General features: G+C 34.7%; 1 long non-coding RNA gene across 1 annotated transcript; it reads right to left on the bottom strand.

The window, feature by feature from the left end:
* Nucleotides 1-1,402: 1,402 nt before the first annotated feature.
* Nucleotides 1,403-7,152, bottom strand: LOC128035302 (uncharacterized). The gene is made up of 2 exons (XR_008191666.1): nucleotides 4,719-7,152; nucleotides 1,403-4,289 (listed from the first exon to the last, which is right to left on the bottom strand). It is a non-coding gene; the product is annotated as an uncharacterized LOC128035302 (long non-coding RNA).
* Between the last annotated feature and the right edge of the window lie 1,245 nt (nucleotides 7,153-8,397).

Here is an 8,397-nt window from a genome sequence, read left to right as displayed (position 1 = left end):
CCAGGCCGTGTGCCATACACGGCTGAGACACACCCGTGTCTCTACCCGTGTGAAAATACCTGAGCACTCTGTTTTGAAATTTTAAAGATACAGGGGACACACGACCGAAACACACTCCAATGTGTTAGGCCGTGCGTCACACACGACTGAGACACACGCCCGTGTCTCTACCCGTGTGGACAAAATAAGGTCATTTCCAAGCCAATATTGGGAAGCTCACAAAAAGCCTTTAATCGAGAAGCTCACAAAGAGCCTTTAATCAAGAAGCTCACAAAGAGCCATATAACGGGATGTTCATAAGAGCTGCGGTGTGTCTGCAACACATGTAGGATCACAACCGATCGGGATGCTCTGAAGACCTATTATCGGAAATCTCGCAGGAACCATATAACAGGAAGCTCGAGAGAGCTAATAATGGGATGCTCTTTCGAGCTGTGATGTGTCCGCAACATATGCAGGACCACAACCAATACGGGAAATCCTGTATCTATTGAATTTCATTTATTCAAACGAGACTTAACATTTATCGGGCTTTTTCGGACATGTAATCAATTTCATATATATATGAAAATAATACAATCACATACAAACAATTCAATTAACACATATATATTCTCAATTTAGTTACACGAACTTACCTCGACAATGTTCGTGTTCCTAGACTACTATTACGATGTTTTTTGTTTTCCCCGATCCAATTTCGAACTAGGTCTATTCGGATCTATACGAGTAAATTTAACTCAATTTAATAAAATTCACATTCAATTCCATCCAATTCACATCTTAGGCAAAATTACCATTTTGCCCCAATACTTTTGATTAGTTACAATTTCGTCCCTAGGCTTGGAAAATAAAATTCATGCAATTTAATCATTATTCCAAGCCTAGCTAATTTTTACATATAACATTTACAGCCCGTGTATTTTACAAAAATCATATTTTTTCTATGAATTTTACATCTTTTCAATTTAGTCCCTAAATCATAATTTTATCAAAATTCACTTTACAAAAGTTGTTTACCTATCAACAACCTTTCATTTTCTACCATAAATTTCATAATTCATGCATACTCATCAATGGAAAAACCCTAGTACTTTGATAACTTTACAAATTAATCCCCGAAATAGCTAGATTAAACTATTACGACGAAAATATGAAAATTACTAAAAATGGGATAATAATACTTACCCAATTAAGCAAAATAAGCTTGCTTGAGCTCTTTTCTCTTAGCTAGGGTTTCCATGGATTTAGTTTTGGGAAAGATGATGAAAATGATGATATTTTCTTATTTTATTAATTTATCATCTTTTCATCTTTTATTTTCCAATTTTATCTTATTCTTTAATTAAATTTCCATGGATGAATCATCATACTTATCTACTAACTCCACTTAATGGTCTAATTTCCATATAAGGACCTCAAATTTTGAATTCCATAGCTATTTGATACTTTTAGCTAGTAGAACTCAACTTTTGTATTTTATTCAATTTGGTCCTTTTTATCGGATTAGATATAAAATCAGTAAAATTTATTTACAAAATTTTCATGAAATATTTCAATCATAATGTAGATCATAAAATAATATTAAAATAAATTTTCTTTCGGACTCGGATTTGTGGTCCCGAAACACTGTTCTGATTTCATTGAAAACGGGCTGTTACAACTCTCCCCCTTAAGAATTTTCGTCCTTGAAAATATTACCAGTAAAGAGGTTCAACTATTGCTTTCTCATAGTTTCCTCCAGTTCCCAGGTAGCTTCTTCTATACCGTGTCGTTGCCAAAGAACTTTTACTAGAGTTATCTTTTTATTTCTTAATTCCTTAGTCTCACGTCCAAAATTCTAACTGGTTCCTCGTTGTAAGTCATATCAGGCTGAATCTCAACCTCTGTCGGAGAGATAATATGTGAAGGATCTGACTGATATCGCCATAACATGGACACATGAAAAAAATTATGAATTCTGTCAAGTTCTGGTGGTAATGCCAATCAGTATGCAACAGGTCTGATTCTTTCAATGATCTCATATGGCCTGATAAATCGTGGACTAAATTTTCCTTTATGGCCAAACCGAAAACTTTCTTCAAAGGTGAAACTTTCAGAAATACTTTGTCACCAACTTGGAACTCTATTTCTTTAAGTTTTAAATTCACATAGGATTTCTGACACTTAGAAGCTGCTTTCAAACTGTCTCTGATCACTTTCACTTTTTCTTCAGTCTCACGGATTTGATCAATTCCATGTATCTTTTTCTCATTGAGCTCAGTCCAATACAACGGAGTTCTACATTTACGACCATACAAAGCTTCATACGGTACTATTTTATTACTTGACTGATAACTGTTATTATATGCGAATTCAACTAACGGTAGATATTTTTCCCAATTGCCTTCGAATTCTAGTACACAACACCGAAGCATATCTTCAAGAATTTGGATTATGCATTTGGATTGACCATCTGTCTGCGGATGAAATGCGGTAGTAATATGCAACCGTGAACCCAGAGCTTCTTGTAACTTGCTCTAGAATCGGATGTAAATCGAGGATCTCTATCAAAAATACTAAAAACTAGCACACCATGTAATCTGACAATCTCAGAAGCATATAGTTTTGTTAATCTATCCAGGGAAAATTCATACGTACCGAAATAAAGTGTGTAGACTTTGTCAAACGATCAACGATTACCTAAATGGCATCTTTCTTTCTCAGAGATAGAGGCAATCCCGATACAAAGTCCATAGTAATTCTTTACCATTTTCATTCTGATATCGTGACTGGTTGTCATAATGTTGAAGGAACCTGATGTTCAGCTTTAACTTGTTGACATACCAAACATCTAAATACAAAGTCAGAAATGTCATGTTTCATTCCCAGCCACCAGTACATCTGTTTCAGATCATTATACATTTTATTACTCCCTGCATGCACAAACATAGTACCACTGTGAGCTTCGTTCAAAATCTTCTGTACAAGCTCCGAATTCTTTGGAACACAAACCCTGCCTCTGAATAATAGGCAGTCATTAGGTCTAATCTGAAATTCTGAATCAGAAGTCAATTCACACTGCCTAAATGGAACTCGAATATCAGATACTATTGCGGATTTGACCGTGCCTCTACTCTGCTGGCCTGAAGGTACATTATCACCACCATGAGTTGACCCTCTACCACGTTCAAAAGAAGGTGTTGATCTCTAAGTCTGAGCAGGCGAAGCATTGCTAACTCTAAGGCAATCTCTGACAAAATGCTTGGTGGACCCATACTGAAAACAGGCTCTAGTCCTCCGATAACACTCCCCGAGATGTCTCCGACCACAAAAATTACAAACTAGAAAAATCAGGGTCCTGACTGGCCCTCCTAAACTCGCTAGCGACGAGGAAGCTAATGGTCTCCTACGAGCCCCTAGTCTTGACCCTTGACCTGACCTGTGAAACTGTGTCGATGGAGCTCTCTTGAATCCTCTAGAATCACGAATCCTCTTGGTTGCTATCTGAGACAGACTCGGAGTGTTAGAAGCCCTCTTACTCTGGATACTAGACTCATCTGTCGAGCTCAATCTCATACTTAGAACCTTCTCTACAGCTTTAGCTTGTCGTACCAATTCTAAAAATCCCTCGAGCAGGTCTGCTGCCAAATAACTGTGAATATCAATGTGCAGCCCCTCACGAAATCTCTTGCATCTAAGACTCTCAGAAGCCACTGCGAAGTGACTCAATCACAGAAAGTCCCTATCGTACTCATACACTAATCGGTTGCCCTGGACTAGCTGTGAAAACTGCATCTTCAAGTCATCCATATGTGCCTGACCAATGTGCTTCCCTCAGCTCGGACAACAATTGATCCCACGTTGGCTGCTCTGGCTGTAAAGCCATCTCGACCGTCTCCCACAAATCACATGCATCACTCTAAGTTACCCTCAGGGGTAAAATGGAGTGGCCTCAAAGTCCTTAGTGTGTCCCTCAACCACTAACCAACAACTATCGGGTCATCCTCGCTGGTGCTATAAAAGTCCTCCGCCTTACATCTATGAAATCTCTCTATCGGAGTCTCCTGCGGAACAACAAATGGTGGTGAAGCTGGTGGGGTAGGCTGAACCCTCGAAATTGCTCGAAGGATACGATGTAGAGAAAAATTAAGATTCTGGAAGTAAGCTACCCATCCACGTCCGGAACCATTGGAATGTCAAAGTCGTCAATTTTTGGGACAAACTCATCTCCCGTATCATCCATCGGAGAAGCATGACTCTTCTCCCTAACCTCATGGCTACAATTTGAATCGTCGGGCATATTGAATCTGAAGACGAAATAGAAAAGAGAAAGCATCATCAGTCTTCTAGTCTTAGAAGAGTACTCTTAAACTTAGGGGCATGTATTCATTGACACCTTACTACTACTGACCAGCTGGTCCTAAAATCGACTAAACTTTACTCTGATACCACTAAATGTAGCACCTTAATCCCGAATACGGAGTACTCGAATACTAAGGCGATACATCAGATCACCAGAGTAATGCAATAAAATTTTCAAAAAAAATTAAGACATTGAAATACATTTTATATAAGAGAAAATATCATAAGTAGTTATACAAAATATGTGGAGCTCCAATATCATTGTATATCAAAATAGTCAAAATAACAAAAATGATAAATAAGTTTCAGACCTACAAAAAAATAAAAGTAAGGCCTTAGGAATACAATGCCCACTAATAGATAAGGTACTGTACTCTGAAAACGTGATACTAGGAGTCTCTCGTCGATGATGTTCCTCGGACATGAACAAAAGTTTACAAATCTGAACAATAAGAAAATTCGAAAGCTGAGCTTTACAGGCTCAGTGGTACACAACAAATCTACCATACTTCAAGCAATTCATAAATATAAGCATGCAAATCAAATGTATACATAAAAACATGACATGAGTATCGAATAATTAAATCATGAGTCATTAAATCTACATAACCAAATCGCTTGCATATCAAACTTGTCAAACTTGTTAGATTGCACATACTGCTCAAATAATCGAGTATTCAAGTAGTCTCTCACCACCCATGACCGCTAGTCAAATAATCACAGGTGTCTGTAGGGCTATCCCGAAGGCCACTCATGGCCGCTAGTTAGGTTAGAGCCTGAAGGTTGAGTGCAAACAAAGCATCAAACATATAATCACAAAAATACAACCATGACATTCGAGTCTCATACTCATTTCAACTTGCTTATCGTTCAAAATAAAATATTAACTAATGAGATGTGACAGTCTGCTACCTTGACATTCTGACATTTTCTCATTCAAAAATTAATAACTCTTAATATATAACTCTAAATTGAGCACCTTTTGGTTTAAACGAAACTATACTTCTGTACGGTTAAAAAGATATAAGGATCACTTCTTATTTTATCTTGTGAAATTTTTGGTGAGTTTTCAAAGTCACTGCTAAATCTGTTTTATAAGAATTCTGCTGCCATATTTTTATGATCTTTCAACACTCAAAAATTCATATCTTTTAAAATAAAAATCAAAATTGATCTCCGTTTATTCTAAACGAAACTAGAATGACTCACGGTTACAACGATGTGTAGATCACTTCTTAATTATTTTTTCAAAATTTATGGTGAATTTTCAAACATACTGTTCATGTAATGATTTGTTTCTAGCAAATTTCACAACTAAGTTTTTAGCTTCATTTTAAATCATCCAAACAAGATTTCCACCCAAAGACATATAACATGTATGCATTATTACACAGGCATCATATTTATGACTTATCAAGAAGTATAGGAGAGTTAGAGGGTACCACCTTGATGGAAGAACGCCAACAAAGTTTGTTGCCTAGCTCTCCACCACTTTGCCTTTACCTTTAAATTTAGAAGATTCACCACTCTCTTTAACTAATAACCATGTAACACACAAGATTTCCCACAAAAAATAAGAGTTGATAGGATGTAAAAATATATACTTTAAATAAATAAATAAATAAATAAATAATATATGAGAAGATGGGTAGGGACTTCCTCAAACTCAAACCCTTCCAAACACCCAAAAACCTCCGCCTTTATCCTTTGCATGCTTAATTCAATAAAAAGGACTAAATCGCGTAAAGTGCAAAACTTAAGTTCTATTAGTTAAAGATATTAAATGACAATGTGATTAAATGGTTGAGAGTTTTATGTTGCAATTAGACCATACAAATTGCTAGTGGACTTTTATGGCCAGTAAAATGAAATTATAAAGGTTATATGTTAAGGTTAAATTAGTAAATAACCAAACAACTTAAAATTAAAATAAGTAAAATTAAAGTATCATATTCCCAAAAGCTAAACACTACCGAAATTTGAAGGTTAGGAAGCCATAGTTAGGGCTTAAAGCATTCAGCCAACATTTCTAGTGCATGTAAGTGCATTTTTACTCGATTTTTAATGATTTCTATGTTTTTGAGATCATTACAACTAGTACTAGCTAGCCCGTGTCTTCAATTTCAAAACTGTTAAAGATTTTGATAGTTGACATTGATAAGCTTATGTGTTCTTTGATTTTTAATGGTGAAATATGAATATTTGATGTTAGATTTTCATATTTTATAAAGTTATTTTTTTGATGAAAATGCAAGTTAGGGATTAAATTGTGAAAAGATGAAAATGTGGGGTTAAAAGTGTGAATAAGTGTGAAATATGGGCTACTAGGGGCACTATGGTAATTCGATCAAGCATGGGTCTTGTTGAATTTTATGAATTTTGTGTATTTGTGAAATAGGGACTAAATTGTAAGAAATGTGAAAGTTTAGGGCCAAAGTGTAAATTGGCTTAAATATGTGCTTTTGGACTGAATTGAATGATTATATGATTAAATGAGTTAATTTTGAATACATAACACTCAAGAAAAGAGGAATCCAAAATTAGATCACGGGAAAGGCAAAATTATCGAGTAATCGATCAGATTCGTCAATTCCGAGTACGAGGTAAGTTCATAAGTAAATAAATGTTTTTGAATTTAAATGTATATGTTTTATACATTGCCGAATTGATTTGTATAAAGATATACATTGCTGAATTTGATTTCTTTATAGATATACATTGACGAAATTGATTTGTTTATAGATATACATTGTCGAATTTGAATTGTTTATAGATATACATTGCTCAATTGATTTGTATATAGATATACATTGCAATTTGATTTGTATATGGTTATACATTGTCAATTTGATTTGTATATGGATATACATTGTCAATTGATTTGTATATAGATATACATTGTCGAATTTGATTTGTATATAGATATATATTGTCGAATTTGATTTGTATATGGTTATACATTGTCAAATTTGAATTGTATATGGATATTCATTGCCGAATTGATTTGTATATAAATATACATTGCCAAATTTGATTCGTATATGGATATATACTGCTGAATTGATTTGAGCATTGGATGACTAGTTTCGTGCATGAATTGATTTAATTACGATGTCGAAATCTCTAAATGAACCTTAGTAAATATATTGGATATTGATGTCATGATATTAAGACTTCCGAGGTGTGATTTCATGTAAGATCATGTCTGGGACATTGGCATCGAAGTGAGAAAACGTGTAAGACCATGTCTGGGATATTGGCATCGTATATGATTCGTATAAGACCCTGTCTGGGACAATGGCATCGATATGCGTTAACATATAAGACAATATCTGGGATATGGCATTGTACGAGTTTTATATGATTTCCGTATGATCTTAACAATTCCGAATGTGAATTTGAGTTGAATGGTTCAGGTATATGAGAAGTTTTATGTTCATAAAATATTAAGGTAAGTTTAGTACTTAATGTGATAATATGCAATTATATGAGTTAGTTAAATGTTTATGTGTTTGAGATTTATTTGAATTCAACCTAGTTGAATTGAATTATAAATATCATTGAGATGATTTATTTGCTTATGGCTTACTAAGCTTCCAAAGCTTACTTTGGGCATTCTTCTATTGTTTTATAGATATATAAAGCTAGCTCAAGCTCGAGAATCGTTAAGGATTATCGTCACACTATCAATTGACAATTTGGTATTTTTGAAAGCTTGATATTATGGCATATGGCATGTATAGACTATGGTTAATTTTGAGTTGTATATAAGTGGCAATACGAAATGGCTTGTTAGAGATACTAATTATTATGTATATTCGGTCATGTTATAAACTCTTTTGGGAAGTATGTTTCGAAGTATATACGTATGATAATGTTTGGTTATAAGATTCGGCTTGAGTAATGATTTAGTTGGTTCGGAAAAAAAATGTTTATATATGAAATATGATTAGTAGACATGAATTGTGATAAATGACTGTGTTAGACTATGTTAACTTAGGTAGTGCCTCGTAACCCTAATCCGGCGACGGATACGGGTTAGGGGTGTTACAT

The sequence above is a fragment of the Gossypium raimondii genome, chromosome 12, assembly GCF_025698545.1.
Source record: "Gossypium raimondii isolate GPD5lz chromosome 12, ASM2569854v1, whole genome shotgun sequence".
In the NCBI taxonomy this organism is placed as follows: domain Eukaryota; kingdom Viridiplantae; phylum Streptophyta; class Magnoliopsida; order Malvales; family Malvaceae; genus Gossypium; species Gossypium raimondii.
This window is presented reverse-complemented; position numbering and strand designations above follow the sequence as displayed.